The sequence below is a fragment of the Pseudophryne corroboree genome, chromosome 5, assembly GCF_028390025.1.
Source record: "Pseudophryne corroboree isolate aPseCor3 chromosome 5, aPseCor3.hap2, whole genome shotgun sequence".
Taxonomy (NCBI): domain Eukaryota; kingdom Metazoa; phylum Chordata; class Amphibia; order Anura; family Myobatrachidae; genus Pseudophryne; species Pseudophryne corroboree.
In genome coordinates, this window is record NC_086448.1 from 618,812,186 (window position 1) to 618,830,471 (window position 18,286).

The 18,286-nt window shown below is 42.4% G+C and overlaps 1 protein-coding gene and 1 long non-coding RNA gene across 5 annotated transcripts in view; one reads left to right on the forward strand and one right to left on the reverse strand.

Moving 5' to 3' along the window:
* LOC134929265 (uncharacterized) overlaps nucleotides 1-1,562 on the reverse strand; it is a 42,526-nt gene extending 40,964 nt beyond the window's left edge. Inside the window, exon 1 of the long non-coding RNA XR_010178430.1 lies at nucleotides 1,442-1,562. This is a non-coding gene — a long non-coding RNA (uncharacterized LOC134929265). The remainder of the gene's footprint in view (nucleotides 1-1,441) is intronic.
* The window catches only part of DLGAP1 (DLG associated protein 1), a 1,173,524-nt gene that overhangs the window by 539,283 nt on the left and 615,955 nt on the right, over nucleotides 1-18,286 (forward strand). The gene's annotated exons all lie outside the window — the stretch shown is intronic.

Sequence of the window (18,286 nt, forward strand, 5' to 3'; positions counted from 1 at the left end):
CGACCGCCCCGTACACACACAGCGACGGGCCAATATATCGTTAGATATATTGGCTGTCGGCTGTGCTGCGCGGCCGACGCGATACGTCTGTGAACGACGGAGTTCACAGATGTATCGCCCGTACACACTGGCCGACGGTCCCGCGATGTATCGGCCGTTCAAGAGAACGGCCGATACATCGACCAGTGTGTACGGGCCTTTAAGGTGGGTACACATTGATAGATATATCTGCAGATAAATTGATCTGCAGATATATCTATGGACGGATCGGGCAGTGTGCTGTGCATACACACTGCCCGATCCATCGGGGACTAACGTCATGAACTTGGCGGACGTGTACACACGCCCACCCTGTTCAGCCGTCAGTCACCACCGGCTGCCGCAGCATGTGTACGGACGGCCAGCTGGTCGCCCGAACACACACAGCGATGCTCCAATATATCGGTATATATATTGGCCGTAGGCTGTGCTGCAGGGCCGAAGCGATATGTCTGTGAACAACAGAGTTCACAGACATATTGCCCATACACACTGGCCGACGGACCAGCGATATATCGGCTAGAGTGTACCCACCTTTACTTAAGCCGTGTACACACGGCGCGATGCGGCTTTAGCCCAACATTGACTATTTGATGGGGATGGAGCCCAGCCCCGCCGATTTAGTCAATGTTGGGCTGCCTGCACAGTCTATCTTTGCTTGCGTTGCCAATCCCGCGGGACCGCGCATTGGCATCGTAAGCTGTGTACACACGGTGCAATATGCACTAACTTTCCTTATCGCATATCGCACAGTGCGTACAGGTCTAGAATGTCTTCTACTTTTTCACAGCCAGTTTAATTTTTTTCACTTGAAATTATTGTGTTACAGTGCCAAGGTTTTGTTTATTCAGGCCCTTGATACTTCTTTGCTAACAAGACATTGATGCACCACATTACCAGGTCACATTTGGTTTATATAACTGTTCTCCTCTATGTGGCACCCATAAGGAAGTGTGGAGAATTGTATGACCTGAGAAAGTTTCAGGTCACATGTGGGTGGTGTTGCTAAGTAATAACTGAGTTATGATGCTTGATAGTTTTTATTTTTATCTTTTTTACTTATAACATCAGGAAGTACAAAATGAAATTTCACTAAATATAATAAATGAGAAATGGAACCACAGATAAGCAAAGTTATGTACAGTACCTACAGTAAATGACAGTAATAATTTTTCCGAATTTCTGAATAAGAAACTTTTGGCCTGGGGATAGCATAAAAATAAATTTGATACTCTTGTGCTTCATGATTCAAGATAGTTTGAGAACCACTAACTGCTAAGATATATAACACATAAATAAAAGGACTGTCTAAATCAAGTTACCATTTATCAATGATAGATGAAGAACATGCTGATACTTTATACTGATAATGATTATAGGTATAAGCAGCGGTGGCTCCTACCTGTTTGGAGGAGGGGGGCTGCCTCTGCCCATGCTGCCTTGTCCGAAGAGGAGGAGAGGGAGGAGTAGATCTATAGCTCGAGCCACCAGACGGATCCTAGCACCTGCAAACAGTGGCAGTTGCTGCATCATTCCTGGAGATAATATCAGGTGATAGAAAAGGGGAGGGGTCAAACACAAACAGCAGACAGAAGGGGGGCTGCTTCCCCACCTCCCCCTGGTATCCCCCCAGCACACTAAAAAATTACCTGTAACCATACCTGAACCTATCTGGTAATAGAATTACAGAGAATTGGTCACACGTGTTTGCAAAGACATGTTTAGCTGCTGAGCTGCGCCAAAGCTTCCTCGATATCAACAGTCCTAACACTACATAATAGCATTGCCCACATAGGGCTATGTGATTTGTCTACAGTAAGGCCTCATGATAAAGACTCATACTAAAACACATCCAGACAGAGAGTTAACTTACTTGGGAGCCACCCCCAGGATCTCCCATTAGCACTACAAGGAACAGCATGCCTTCGAAATACTGCTCCCATTCAATGCCTTTCTCACACATGCAGACAAACAGTGGCAGTTGCTCTAGCACCTGCTCAATGGATCTGACAGGAGCCGGGACAGGTGCATGCACACTAGTGGTAGTGGCACTGCACATGTGCAAAATACCTGCTTCTATGGCCTACATCGGCTGCAGCCCATAGAAGCTGGACAGGGCTGACGATAAGGCAGGGAGGGCTTCCCATGGAAACCATTCTCTCATCTAATAGTGGCCCGGATTGACAGTCACTTCCTTATGCCTTCTCCAGGTTAATACATCTGCCTCAAAGTTCTTTCAGCTGACATGTTAGATCTTGGCATCCACTGATCTAATGATATAAAGTGAAGTGTAAAGTAGACCTCTGGGGAATGTGAGGACTCTCTAATCACACATGGCTCTTTAGGCTACACAGATGGCACTGAAGCAAAAAGGGCATAACGTAAAAGTTTTAGCAGTAAGTTACATAGTCACATCACCACAGCCATCTGGTAATCACTATAAGAACTTCCCTCAGCACTGCTGAAGTACAGCTAAATAGCTAACACACTTCTTTCATTTTGTGGCCGCTGCCAACGTGGAACTAATTAGGTCTTCATTTTATTCCATGGCAGAAAACTACATGACTCCTTCCCCAAGTCCTCATGCCCTAGGCTGCAGTCTAGTCATACTAATGGGTGATCAGGCACTGAAAATATTTGTGATTTTGTTATATTATTTTTATGTATTTTGTTAGTAGGGTTATTTATTGAACCAGTTGAGTTTAACCCCATTGACCCAGGAGAGAACATTTGATATAGAACACTCTGCAGGTGCTCCTGGACATGAGTCCTTCATATTTCACAGGAGGAGAGGTGTAAGAGACATCTGTGGAGAGAACATAGAATATACTGACAGCCTAAGAAGTTCTGTTTGCTATGAATATCATTCAATGCATTTTCCATTCATATTTTATAACATAAAGTTTCCCATAGTTGCTATAAAAAAAAGTGCACTCTTCAAACTGATGATTGTGCACCTCCTCTCTGTTTACCCAGAGGCCGGCAGTGTCCCAGTGGTGGACCAGCATATTACACAACTCGTATGGCTCAGTTTTTAACTAGTTCTGAATTGAATTCCAAGCTCTGAGCTTGACAGCTGTGGAATCATAAAAAATAAAGAAGTTTGTAACAGGAAAATTGGTGCTGTGCTAGAGCAATGCCTCCTGGATAACGCTATATGGCAATATTCTTTTACAAACGGTGACTAAAAATGAAACCTAAGCTGAATCTGAAAAGTGAATTTAAGTGCTTTGTCTAAGTGTGTATTCTAATTGATGTGGCATCTATTCAAGTTTCATGAATTTTGATGAGAACGTCATGAAAAATATAAGGCACTGCTTCCCTGGACACCATTCACATTTGTTGTGCTGATAGTATGGTGAATTGCAACATACCATTTTGTTTATAATTAACACAGTTATGTCCATTCAGCCAATGAAACAGAGTTCTGCCCAATACTCACATGCCAAAGCTCCCAGTTGAGATAGCTATGCCTCTGACCTGTTTAAGACAAGTCACTTGTCCCCATAGACACATTTACAGGGCCTGATCCAGTTGTGAAAGCAATACAGCTGTTTGTGCATTTGAGAGATTACACATACGCAGACTATACGCAATAACAAAGAACATCGACTGCTAGGGTATCCCTATGGCTATATGGCTTTGCAGACTGGACATGACAGTATTAATGTTGGTGCCATGTTTTTGTACATACATGACACACATGTGTTTTAGCTGCCATTTCCCAAAACGGTCCCTTCTGGTCAATCACTCTCACTGAGAGTACAATTGTAAAGGTACCTTGGTGCATGCGTAATGCGATTGCAATAGTTGCACAATCTACTGATAATGGCTCCAATGTAAAAAAACATCTGCATTACGTACAAACAGGAATTAGGCCCACTGTACGTAGAGACCACTGTTGTGTATTGAGTCGCTGGCATTAATAATGGCTGCACAAAACCAAGGGCATTCCTGAGAGGTGCAAGTGAGGTGGCCAGAATGGAACACACAAAAAGACCCTCTCATGGGCGTGTTATGTGTGTCAGTCATGTCACAAATGGTAAAAAGAAAAAGTGATGACCAATCAGCTTCTAATTGTCAGTTTATAGGCTGTGTTTGGAAAATGTCAGCCAGGAGCTGATTAGTTGGTAATCTCTCTTCAAGCTTTGATAAATCTCCTCCTAAGAATCTGAAGACCAAATTTAAAATATAGAAGCAACAGAGTTCTCTTGGTAATGTTTGTTTGTTTGTTTGTTTGTTTGTTTGTTTATTTAATGTAATTTTGTTAATGGTAGGCTGTGTGCTAATGTAACTTCTTAAATATTTATCATAAAAATAATGAGAACAACGATGATGATGATGATGATGATGATGATGATGATGATGATAATAATAATAATATTTTAATAGTTGATATCTTATGACTATGTGATGAAATGGTACACATTCTGTATTCCATAGCAACCAACCAGACATAAGCTTTAATTAGTCTAACTGTACTAGGCTAAAGCCATGGACGTAGTTATAGTAGGTGCCATTGCTATGGGACCCAGAGGCTTAGGGGGTCCACCTCTGGGGCTTTACTCAACTGCATCCAGTTCATAAAGTTGTCTTCCAGGTTCCTGGAAATACCCACTAAGCACTGTGTGGCATAATGTCAACTGAGGGCACTGTGTGGCATGTGTACTCGCAGCAGTACTATGTGCCAGATATATTGTTAACTTGTTTACTTGGGTTACTACAATGTGACATAATAAGAACTTGGAGCACTGTGTGGTATAATGTGAAATAGGGCTTTCTATGGGGCACCACTATAGTTCACAAAATTAATGAAAGTGCTACCACAGGGCATAACATTTACTAGGGTTCTTTTATGGCACATAAAATGAGCAATTGCAGTGGTGAGATCTGTCTCTCTAGGAGGGTCTCTTCAAAATGTTGCTACCTGGCCCACAAAGTTCTGGTAAGGCCCCTGGTAAAGCAGAGTTACTCTATGCATGTTTAGTTTTATTTATTTTCTTTTGTTGCTAGGCATGAGATGACATGATATATCTTAGTAGCATTCCAACAATATCCACAGTAATATGATGGAAACGTGAGAACCAGACAGCATTTAATAGTGTTTGGCTACACACTTTTTTTTTTTCTCCAGCTATACCTAAAGAGAACCTGATTTATTTCTTGAGGAATCATTAATTTTACTTCTTCCTGTAGGCTTTTTGTAAATTGTGAAATCAATCCTAACTGACAAAGATTAAGGATAGTATGTCGTTTTCACAGTCCACACATTTGTATATGTCAGCTAGACCTTTTATCTTATTTGGTAAAACAATTTGGATCAAAACTTTTCTCTCGGAACACTGGTGTGATTATCATAGAATTCTATATATATACTGTTACAGATATTTATCAAATGTAATCATTCACACAGAACATAAACTTTAAATCTCAAATTACTAAATATAGTATAAAAAATGTATATATTAAATAATAAAATTGTCATTTTATTTGCATCCAATTATGGGCTCCTCTCTGTAAGCACTTCCAAGTTGGGGCACACTGGTTGCTTGCAAAGCTCTTATCATTTGTAAAGACCAGTTGCTATAAACTTTGCTCAGTCTGAAAAATCAATATTGTCTACAGCAAAGTTAACCAGGTTAATATATTGTTAATTCATCCTATTTTTTAAATGTCCATTCCCAGGAAACCAGTATTTGTGAGAGATTGCCCCATGACCCATTCAAATTCCGTTGAGTTATTTAATTTACAGGACATTTAATTTGCCTTTGCTATAGATTGAAAGCTTTACTGGATAATATACATATATACTGTGTGTGTGTGTGTGTGTGTGTGTGTGTGTGTGTGTGTGTGTGTGTGTGTGTGTGTTTGTATATGTATGTATATATATGTGTGTGTGTGTGTGTGTGTGTGTGTGTGTATGTGTGTGTTTGTGTGTGTGTGTGTGTGTGTGTGTGTGTGTGTGTGTGTGTGTGTGTGTGTGTGTGTGTGTGTGTGTTCTGCACCATGCCTTAATACCTTAGTGCCATGGCCAGAGAGAAGACTGGCACCCTCAATCTTAATGGGAATAGATGGAAACATGACCATCCTACATTAACAACATGCTTTGTGCTTTATAAGAGCTGGACCGCCCTTCAACCCTGTGCTGCCCTTTCCTACCTTGTACTGTAGATTTAATCAGTTGGTGCTGATGATTGTATCTTAAAGTAAGATGTTAATTGGCCATATACGGAAAAGTTGGGATCCTGTTGGGAATAAATGTTATTTATCATCTGGTTATGAGCAATGATGGTTCACTCTAAGCCTTCCTTAAGCCAAACATTAAATGACTAGCACCACATGTAAAAATTAGAGATGTGCACGATCCTCGTGTGTTGGTTTTGCCAAAACCGCCCTCTGTGTTTTGCTTTTGTTTTCCAGTTTTGGTAAAACTACCCTCATGTGTTTTGGTTTTGGTTCAGGATTTATTTTTTTTCAAAAGAAATAATAAAAACAGCTAAAATCATATAATTTTTGCAATCCAAACCCCATATTCTTAATGTAAAATCTGAATTCAGATCTCCTCAGATACGGACCGGGTGTTTGTTCGGTTCGAATCCACAAAATTAGGGTGGATTCAAATTTCTGGAGAACTGAACATCTCTATAAAAAATGACACCTTACCCCCCCCCCAACCAACCTTAAAATTCTGTTACTAGCATTCACATTTAATTACCCAACCAACTCTGACAAAAAATGTATAGCATCGCTGTTTAACAATTATGCATAATGCACCAGCATTAAAGTAATAGCATTGCCATTTAATAAATAAAAGTATTTACTCCACACCAGCACCCACACAACATTAATATTCATCACCAGCTCACAGGAAAAAAAAACACTTGCATGCTTTCCAGTTAGAATAGAGCCCAGATTTATCAAGCCTTGGAGAGTGATAAATTGCACGGTGATAAAGTACTAACTAGTGATATGCACCGAAAAAATTTTGTGTTTTGTGTTTTGGTTTTGGATTCGGTTACGCGGCCGTGTTTTGGATTCGGACGCGTTTTGGCAAAATCTCCCTGAAAACTTTTTGTCAGATTCGGGTGTGTTTTGGATTCGTTTTTTTTTTTACAAAAAACCCTCAAAAACAGCTTAAATCATAGAATTTGGGAGTCATTTTGTTCCCATAGTATTATTAACCTCAATAACCATAATTTTCACTCATTACCAGTCTATTCTGAACACCTCACACCTCACAATATTATTTTTAGTCCTAAAATTTGCACCGAGGTCGCTGGATGACTAAGCTAAGCGACCCAAGTGGCCGACACAAACACCTAGCCCATCTAGGAGTGGCACTGCAGTGTCAGACAGGATGGCCAATTAAAAATATAGTCCCCAAACAGCACATGATGCAAAGAAAAAAAGAGGTGCACCAAGGTCGCTGGATGGCTAAGCTAAGCAACCCAAGTGGCCGACACAAACACCTGGCCCATCTAGGAGTGGCACTGCAGTGTCAGACATGATGGCCAATTTAAAAAATAGTCCCCAAACAGCACATGATGCAAAGAAAAAAAGAGGTGCAACAAGGTCGCTGGATGGCTAAGCTAAGCGACCCAAGTGGCCGACACAAACACCTGGCCCATCTAGGAGTGGCACTGCAGTGTCAGACAGGATGGGCGATTTAAAAAATAGTCCCAAAACAGCACATGATGCAAAGAAAAAAAGAGGTGCACCAAGTTCGCTGGATGGCTAAGCTAAGCGACCCAAGTGGCCGACACAAACACCTGGCCCATCTAGGAGTGGCACTGCAGTGTCAGACAGGATGGCCGATTTAAAAAATAGTCCCCAAACAGCACATGATGCAAATAAAAAAATAGGTGCACCAAGGTCGCTGGATGGCTAAGCTAAGCGACCCAAGTGGCCGACACAAACACCTGGCCCATCTAGGAGTGGCACTGCAATGTCAGACAGGATGGCCGATTTAAAAAATAGTCCCCAATTAGCACATGATGCAAAGAAAAAAAGAGGTGCACCAAGGTCGCTGGATGGCTAAGCTAAGCGACCCAAGTGGCCGACACAAATACCTGGCCCATCTAGGAGTGGCACTGCAGTGTCAGACAGGATGGCCAATTTAAAAATAGTCCCCAAAGAGCACATGATGCAAAGAAAAAAAGAGGTGCACCAAGGTCGCTGGATGACTAAGCTAAGCGACCCAAGTGGCCGACACAAACACCTGGCCCATCTAGGAGTGGCACTGCAGTGTCAGACAGGATGGCCGATTTAAAAAATAGTCCCCAAACAGCACATGATGCAAAGAAAAAAAGAGGTGCAACAAGGTCGCTGGATGGCTAAGCTAAGCGACCCAAGTGGCCAACACAAACACCTGGCCCATCTAGGAGTGGCACTTCAGTGTCAGACAGGATGGCCGATTTAAAAAATAGTCCCCAAACAGCACATGATGCAAAGAAAAAAAAGAGATGCACCAAGTTCGCTGGATGGCTAAGCTAAGCGACCCAAGTGGCCGACACAAACACCTGGCCCATCTAGGAGTGGCACTGCAGTGTCAGACAGGATGGCCAATTTAAAAATAGTCCCCAAAGAACACTTAATGCATAGAAAAAAAGAGGTGCACCAAGGTCGCTGGATGGCTAAGCTAAGCGACCCAAGTGGCCGACACAAACACCTGGCCCATCTAGGAGTGGCACTGCAGTGTCAGACAGGATGGCCGATTTAAAAAATAGTCCCCAATTAGCACATGATGCAAAGAAAAAAAGAGGTGCACCAAGGTCGCTGGATGGCTAAGCTAAGCGACCCAAGTGGCCGACACAAATACCTGGCCCATCTAGGAGTGGCACTGCAGTGTCAGACAGGATAGCCGATTTAAAAAATAGTCCCCAAACAGCACATGATGCAAAGTAAAAAGAGGTGCACCAAGGTCGCTGGATGGCTAAGCTAAGTGGCCGACACAAACACCTGGCCCATCTAGGAGTGGCACTGCAGTGTCAGACAGGATGGCCGATTTAAAAAATAGTCCCCAAACAGCACATGATGCAAAGAAAAAAAGAGGTGCACCAAGGTCGCTGGATGGCTAAGCTAAGCGACCCAAGTGGCCGACACAAACACCTGGCCCATCTAGGAGTGGCACTGCAGTGTCAGACAGGATGGACGATTTAAAAAATAGTCCCCAAACAGCACATGATGCAAAGAAAAAAAGAGGTGCACCAAGGTCGCTGGATGGCTAAGCTAAGCGACCCAAGTGGCCGACACAAACACCTGGCCCATCTAGGAGTGGCACTGCAGTGTTAGACAGGATGGCCGATTTAAAAAATAGTCCCCAAACAGCACATGATGCAAAGAAAAAAAGAGGTGCACCAAGGTCGCTGGATGGCTAAGCTAAGCGACCCAAGTGGCCGACACAAACACCTGGCCCATCTAGGAGTGGCACTGCAGTGTCAGACAGGATGGCCGATTTAAAAAATAGTCCCCAAACAGCACATGATGCAAAGAAAAAAAGAGGTGCACCAAGGTCGCTGGATGGCTAAGCTAAGCGACCCAAGTGGCCGACACAAACACCTGGCCCATCTAGGAGTGGCACTGCAGTGTCAGGCAGGATTGCCGATTTAAAAAATAGTCCCCAAACAGCACATGATGCAAAGAAAAAAAGAGGTGCACCAAGGTCGCTGGATGGCTAAGCTAAGCGACCCAAGTGGCCGACACAAACACCTGGCCCGTCTAGGAGTGGCACTGCAGTGTCAGACAGGATGGCCGATTTAAAAAATAGTCCCCAAACAGCACATGATGCAAAGAAAAAAAGAGGTGCACCAAGGTCGCTGGATGGCTAAGCCAAGCGTCCCAAGTGGCCGACACAAACACCTGGCGCATCTAGGAGTGGCACTGCAGTGTCAGACAGGATGGCCGATTTAAAAAATAGTCCCCAAACAGCACATGATGCAAAGAAAAAAAGAGGTGCACCAAGGTCGCTGGATGGCTAAGCTAAGCGACCCAAGTGGCCGACACAAACACCTGGCCCACCTGGGAGTGGCACTGCAGTTTTCTAGCGAGAGGATGAGTGCTTCCATCCTCATGTGAATCTGAACCACTAGCCATGAACATAGGCCAGGGCCTCAGCCGTTCCTTGCCACTCCGTGTCGTAAAGGGCATATTGGCAAGTTTACGCTTCTCATCAGATGCTTTTAATTTTGATTTTTGGGTAATTTTACTGAACTTTTGTAGTATACTTGACGACACAGAGGTAGAGCAATGGACTACTGTACCGTACTGCTATATATATACTGGTGGTCAGCAAAATTCTGCACTAGTCCTCCTACTATATAATACTGCGCACAACTAAAATGCAGCACAGGTTTGGATGGATAGTATACTTGACGACACAGAGGTAGGTAGAGCAGTGGACTACTGTACCGTACTGCTATATATATACTGGTGGTCAGCAAAATTCTGCACTGTCCTCCTACTATATATACTGCGCACAAATAAAATGCAGCACAGGTATGGATGGATAGTATGCTTGACGACACAGAGGTAGGTAGAGCAGTGGACTACTGTACCGTACTGCTATATATATACTGGTGGTCAGCAAAATTCTGCACTGTCCTCCTACTATATATACTGCGCATGACTAAAATGCAGCACAGGTATGGATGGATAGTATACTTGATGACACAGAGGTAGGTAGAGCAGTGGACTACTGTACCGTACTGCTATATAATACTGGTGGTCAGCAAAATTCTGCACTGTCCTCCTACTATATACTACAATGCAGCACAGATATGGAGCGTTTTTCAGGCAGAGAACGTAGATATTTTCAGCACACTGAGCACAGATATTTGCAAGCACACTAAGCACAGATATTTGCTGCACACTGAGCACAGATATTTGCAGCACACTGAACACAGAAACTGAGAGAACGCTGCACGTCCTCTCCCTATCATCTCCAATGCACAAGTGAAAATGGTGGCGACGCGCGGCTCCTTATATAGAATACGAATCTCTCGAGAATCCGACAGCGGGATGATGACGTTCGGGCGCGCTCAGGTTAACCCGAGCAAGGCAGGAAGATCCGAGTCTGCCTCGGAACCGTGTAAAATGGGTGAAGTTCGGGGGGGTTCGGATTCCGAGGAACCGAACCCGCTCATCACTAGTACTAACCAATCAGCTCCTAATTTCTCATTTTTCCAGACCTTATGTAATAGGGTCTGAGTTTTTTGTGCAGGACAAACATGCACCTTTTCGCACTTGAAAAGGTGCGATTTTTGTCACAAAATGTCAATGCAATAGCCCGTGAGTTTTTGAGTTCAAGGCTATTACACTGTGTGAGTGTGTTCGAGTTTTCTTGAATGAAAACTCACACATTGTAATGTGAGTTTCATTACAACATGTGAGTTTGACAGAAGCATGCACAGATCAGGGAGATCCGTACATGGGCCCTCATTCCGAGTTGTTCGCTCGCTAGCAGATTTTAGCAGCATTGCACACGCTAGGCCTCCGCCCTCTGGGAGTGTATCTTAGCATAGCAGAATTGCGAACGAAAGATTAGCAGAATTGCGACTAGAAAATTCTTAGCAGTTTCTGAGTAGCTCGAGACTTACTCCTACACTGCGATTAGCTCAGCACGTTTCGTTCCTGGTTTGACGTCACAAACACGCCCTGCGTTCGGCCAGACACTCCCCCGTTTCTCCAGACACTCCTGCGTTTTATCCTGGCACGCCTGCGTTTTTCCACACACTCCTAGAAAACGGTCAGTTTCCGCCCAGAAACACCCACTTCCTGCCAATCACACTCCAATCACTTCAACGATGAAAATTCTTCGTTCGGACGTGAGTAAATCTACTAAGTTTTGTGCTAAAATACTTAGCACATGCGCATGCGCATTTTTGCCTTAATCGCTCCGTTGCGAAAATCGGCAACGAGCGAACAACTCGGATGGCACCCCATGCTACTGTCTGAGCAAGTCTTCAAATACTTACAAAAAAAGTTACAAATGACGTGCGGTCCCCCCTAAAGCAAAATCAGCCCCAGGCTCTTTGAGCCGTACCGGGTTCAAAAAACACAGGGAAAATATGACTGAGGTTCCCCTGTATTTTAACAATCAGCACCGGGCTCTTGGACTGGTGCTGGTTCAAAAAATATGGGGAGAAAAATAACATAGGGGATCATCTAATTTTTTTTAAACCAGCACTGGGCTCCACTAGCCAGGGAGGTAATGCCACAGCCCAGGGACACACTTATATGGGTCCTGGTGGCTGCAGCATTACCCCTCCAACTAATCAGCACTGTCCGGGGTACAATGAGGAAGTGGCGACCTCCCCAATAAAGGGGGTCGTCCCCCTCCAAGGCAACCAAGGCATGGACTGAGGCCGAGGGCTATCCTCAGCACTCCTGGGTGGTGGGTGCCAAGTAGATAGCATTAAAGTGGCAAAGTTAGAAATAATATTGTCTTTGTAGGACTAAAGGTCCCAGAAAGCCTCCCTTGCATGCTGGAAGTTGGAGAACCACAAGTACCAGCATGCAGGGCATTAAAGGATTAACTGGTACCTAGAGTTCTACTGTAAATGAAATATTAAAAAGCAGCAGGACACACACACTGTTGAAAGTAAAAGTGTACTAAACACCCTTGCACACAGCAAAGAGGCCAGTTAAAAAAGAATAATGTAATATATTGTTTACAATTTATTTGCAATGTTCTGTGCACTCTACCCCAGAATGCTCTGTATACCAGTGCACTTTGTTCAATTCACGTACATACTTTATAAAATCAATCTAACTCCACGCAGAGTGAGCTGAGCAGTCAGTTAAAAAATGGATAGCAGTCAGTTTAGAGAAGAGCAGGAGAAGCAACCAAATACTATCGCTGCAGCTGCTGCATGATGACGATACTAGTACTTCAACATCATCTAAAGCCGATGCTCAAAGTCATAAAGGGTTTAAGCCAGGGCATCTGAAATAAAAAAAAATTATATTACAGGAATATAGAAAAAAACAGAAACACCTCTATTTAAGGGAAAGTTTAGTGCAGAAACACATAAAATTGGCAACATGGCATTCAATGTTAGTGAGGTTAATAATACTGCATGATCAAAAAAAAGGCTCAAATTATTTTATGTTATCTTTTTTTGTAATAAAAAAAAAAATACAAAACCAAAACCAGTCAAAGCATTCTGACAAAACCAAAACTGAATGACAAATTAGAATCAAAACCAGCAAAAATAGTCCGGCGCACATCTCTAATTTTTGGTTAGGTTTTGGGTGGGAGTTTAAAACTCACACAATTACATTGGCCGAGTTGTATATTTTACTATGGAATACATCTGGAAGTGAGTTTATATCATGAAAGTTGTAAGAGTTCTAAAAACATGCAAGTTTGCATGTTCTCGGACCCTATTGCATTGGTCGAGTTTACAAAATGTGCGATTTTAGCGCTAAACATGCACATTATGAAAACTCAGAGCGTATTATGTTTGGTTACACACCCCTTTCTGAGTCAATGCCCCTTTCTCATGTGCACGTGCCTTTGGCGTGCGCAAAAGCTCCAACATGAGGGCGGGCACAAGACAAAATCTGGCGTAGGGCTGCAAATTGGTCAGGACTGGCTCTGTGTGACAGTCAGAGTGGCCCAAATCAGTCCTTACTCACTCACACTTGAGCTGACACCCCCTCAGTCTTGTGCGCTGGGCAATGTCATACTGTATGCCACACCATCCTAGTTACAACCCTGCATATGCTATTCTAAAAGTATAGATAATGTTCACCTTCAGATTTCTTCCACCACTAGGCAGAGCTACCAAAGTTGTCTAAGGTGGTAGTTCCTACCCTGTGGCCTTATAATGTCTGGAGAGGCTAAAAATTGAAAACCCCAGAAAGCAAAGAAACAACCAAAAAAACTCCTGCAGCATACTTATCCTAGTTTTTAGATGTGATACATTGCATATGAGAACCTATCATGCTAATCTTAGCCTTTTCATGACCAGAGGTATTTTTTTATATCTTCATGACAAGATCCTGGTTTCCAGTTATTTAATCAAGGAACAGATCTTCCTTGCAGCTCACTGGGCTCTCGTACCAAAGGGAGTGTGTTATTGCAACGTTACGTAATCCCCTGTCTACATTTCCCCTCTGAGCTGTACATACTGTAGTGTGTTCACTTTAAGCACTGTGTTCAGTAATTTGGTGGCCAAGTACCTTAAGAAATTGATTCTTCTAGCTATGTAACTGTAGCTAAAGCAGGATATATATGGAAGTTACTACAGCTCTTTACTCCATATTTAAACTGTTGGAGGTCAATCCAATTAGGTGCGAGCTAGGTCCTGCGAGCCATTCTCACACTGTGAATTGCATTTGTAATCCAAAGGAAATCTGTTTTTTTTTGTGCGCAGCCCCATGGGGGTGTGAAAAAGTAGTGAAAATCTGTATTTTAAGATAAAATGTCATTACTTGCTTCAGAACCCAGTGGACAAACCCATAATGACTAATTAGGCATTTGGAAGTTTTCAATTAGCTTAATTGGGCCAATAATTAAATGTCATTATTGGGGATTACAAAATAAATGGCCTCAAATCACCCCAAAATCAACTTTTTTATTTATTTTATGCACCCAATTTAATTTCAACGAAAAATGTTTTTATTTCATTAATTTTTTACATTTTCTGAAAAAAATGAGTATCCTCAAATTACCCCAAATCACTTTTTTTCCTTTTATCTTTTCATTTGATACTTAAATTTAAAAAAACATAATTTTCTTACTTTAAAAAAATAAATGCACGAATCAGCGATTTGAGACCTTTAAGAGCATCCAATGCTTTCCTGATGATTCCGCTAACAAAGTTATCACTCTTTTGGGGTCCAGGAGGGTCTCCCCACTTTGACATGTACTTCTCCCAGATCGTATTGTGTAGAACATTCCCACACCCTTGCTGAGACTACCACAAATTAGCATTTCTAATTACAGTAGATCTCGGATTTGTCGGGTATACTCATTCATGTGAAGTCTGCAAGTTTCTTGCAACAAGCTTGCGTTCGCGGACTTGCACCTCATTGGATCGACCCCCTGGTGTTAAAAAAAAAAACACTTAGGAACTACGTATTGTTTTCCATTGCAGTGTTTAATACTGAAAAATAAAATGAAAAAAGTCACAATACAGAGAGCTGACAAATCAATATCTCATTATGTAATTTATACAGTTACTACTACAGTGACTACATATAACAGAGAACAGATTATTGTGTCTGGCTGGAGTTTATCATATTAACACTTGGCTGTGTAACAGTAGTGAAGATGTTTGATGAGTTTGCTCCACTTAATCCTCGGCCATTCAATTTGTTTGCTTCATTTTTTCTGCTTTAGAGCTCCTAATGCATTCTCTTCATGATAACTGTCATCTATTATTTACCAACAGCATTAACTGGCTTTTCACATTTCCAGCAAAATATGAAATCACATTGAAACAGTGAGGGAGATTGCTTTCATTCACATGAAAAGATGTGCTGCTTTTAATTGCCTAGCTCTGGCCTTGATGGGTTTGTAAACCCAGTGTTGCATAATTAATAGAATAATATTGGCAATTATTTTATTTAAACAAACACACACATTGGAGAAAACGGATCCTTCAGAAAAGTGCTGCTAATGCGTTTTTTTAGACTTTGGGGGGATCCTAAGCCGGATGAATACGCAATTGATTTTCTGTACGGCTGCACACTTTCTCTAAATTTCAAAAGTGACAATCCCACTTTGGTGTGTTGGAAGTCCGTGCATCTGCATGCGCTAATCCTATCCTGCCCATTGTGTTTGCATACATGTACACAGTCACCTTCATTAGTATCTTAATCTCTGCAAGCCTCATGCTTTTATTATTGTTATTCAATTATTATTCATAATTACCATGTGACAGGTACAACGAAGCAACAACATTTGAATACACTACCAGAAGATGATAATGACACTCCCATGACATTATGATGGAAATGAAATTGAGCTGTACCATGTGACTCAGTATTTCCTGCCTAGTTGCCTCCCACTTCATGCTAACCTGTTTCTGTTCGCTAATTTGATATATACTGCTCACCAGTAACGTGCTGTGAGGTCAATGGCTGGGGAGGCACTGGCTAGTATCAGAGCCAGATTTACACACACATATGATCCCAACGGTTCATGTGGGCATTATACAAAGGTGCAGCAGTATATACTTTGCTACTATATATATATATATATATATATTCCTTGTAGAACATAATTACCCCCTTGAAAGAAGCCGGCGGCACTCCTCAGTATTTCAATCCTAGTTCTGTATTAATCTTACAAGTTTCATAAGTGAATGTTTAGAGGACCTTTTCATAAGGAGGTGTATAAGAGCTTTGTGTGAATAGCAGTGAAAGTGTCTTACCTTTTAAAAGGTGAAGTGCTTGGTAAGGTTGCAATGGAACCAGCTGGAATTTGATTTGTAGGCTGGGGGCTGTACTTCCCGGATGTCTCCTGCAGCTGCGAAAGAAAATGACGTGTGCCTGGTGCTAGACAAACCATAATGTCCTGTTCCACAGCGCTTCGGAGAAAAGTTACATTTATGAAAATAAAGTGCAGAAGTGTAAAGGTCCATACACACTAGACGACGTCACTCTGTGAGCGATGTCGTCTAGTGTTTTCCCTGCCGGATCGGGTGGTCGGCGGCTGCCCGTACACAGTGGGCGGTATGACTGCTCATATCGCTCAGTGAAGTCACACAGCCGCCGGCCGTGCATGCAGCTCCTGGACGATAGTCCAGATCGAGCTTGCATGCACTGCCGACAGCGACGATCGTTGCCGACCCGTGGGGATGCGCATCGTTTGTCGCTGGCGGCATACACACTGGCCGACAAAATGAGCAACGTCGCTCAGGAAGGGGGAAAATAAGCGACGTCGCTCATTTTATCGGCCAGTGTGTATGGGCCTTAAGTGTCCATGTGGCATGTAAAAACATGGTAAAAGAATGCATTAAAACAACAATAGGGCACTTCACACTCATGCGACTCGTTATTACAGTCTATTATTTGGTACAAAGTGGAAATAACGATCGGATTCCAACATTGTAAGGAATTGTAACATATAGTGATATGTAAACAATCAGAGTATGGCAAGACAAAGCTGTAACCAGCAATACCTGCATGTAGCAAATTCTGCCAAGTGATTTTCCGGATCTCCTCCATTCTGACGCATTTTGTTATCAGACTTCGTGTTTACCTATGCTTTATTTTTAACTTATTACATATAACTATTTTTGGCCTAAACTACTTAACTATACAGTATATACGTTTTTCCTTACTAGCTGAGATCTTAAGGGTTATTATATAGTAAAAACCTGCAAATTAACTAAGGGGGAGTGTCAAGAATAATACAGACGGGTATGGGTCGTTGGGTCGACAGTCATTAGGTCGACAGTCATTATGTCAACCACTATTGGTCAACATGCATTAGGTCGACAGGGTCATTAGGTTGACATGTACTAGGTCGACAGGTCAAAAGGTTGACATGAGTTTTTTTTTACTTTTTTTGGTGTAGTTTTCTTCGTAAAGTGATGGGTAACCCCAATTAGTGCACCGTGTCCCCTCGCATGGCTCGCTTTGCTCGCCATGCTTCGGGCAAGATGCCTCGCTCCACTACCGCAGCGCTCGGCACAGGTTACCGTTCCCAATTGTAGTCCACGTGGATCGTAAAGTATGAAAAAGTACAAAAAAAAAAAAAAAATTGAAAAACTCATGTAGACCTTTTGAACTGTCGACCTAGTACATGCCGACTTAATGGCCATATCGACCTAATGACCCTGTCGACCTAATGCATGTTTACCAATAGTGGTCGACCTAATGACTGACGACTTAAGTGGTGTTGACCTGATGACCGTATCCCATACAGATAAGCTTTTTATTTTATTCATTTACTGCCAAAGGGTACATCAGTTCTGTGCAAATATGCTTCACAATTGGCTTACTCTTTTTACAATTTTATTCAATAATCTTATCACTGCACTGAGGTCTGGAAGATACAATGGCTCCAGTCATTTTAATTGTGCTGCTGGTTCTCATAACTTCCTGCTCAAGCAGATAAACAACTGCTTTGTCAATGTTTTCAGGGACGTTTTGCGTCTAACATATATGGCTCCCATTGACTGCTGTTCATATCATAATTGTGTTTTACTGTGATGACTGAGATTTGGTAGATATTTATTTGCAGCAACCATAAGACAAGACTTGAGTCTCTGATTATGGGTAATCTGATTCC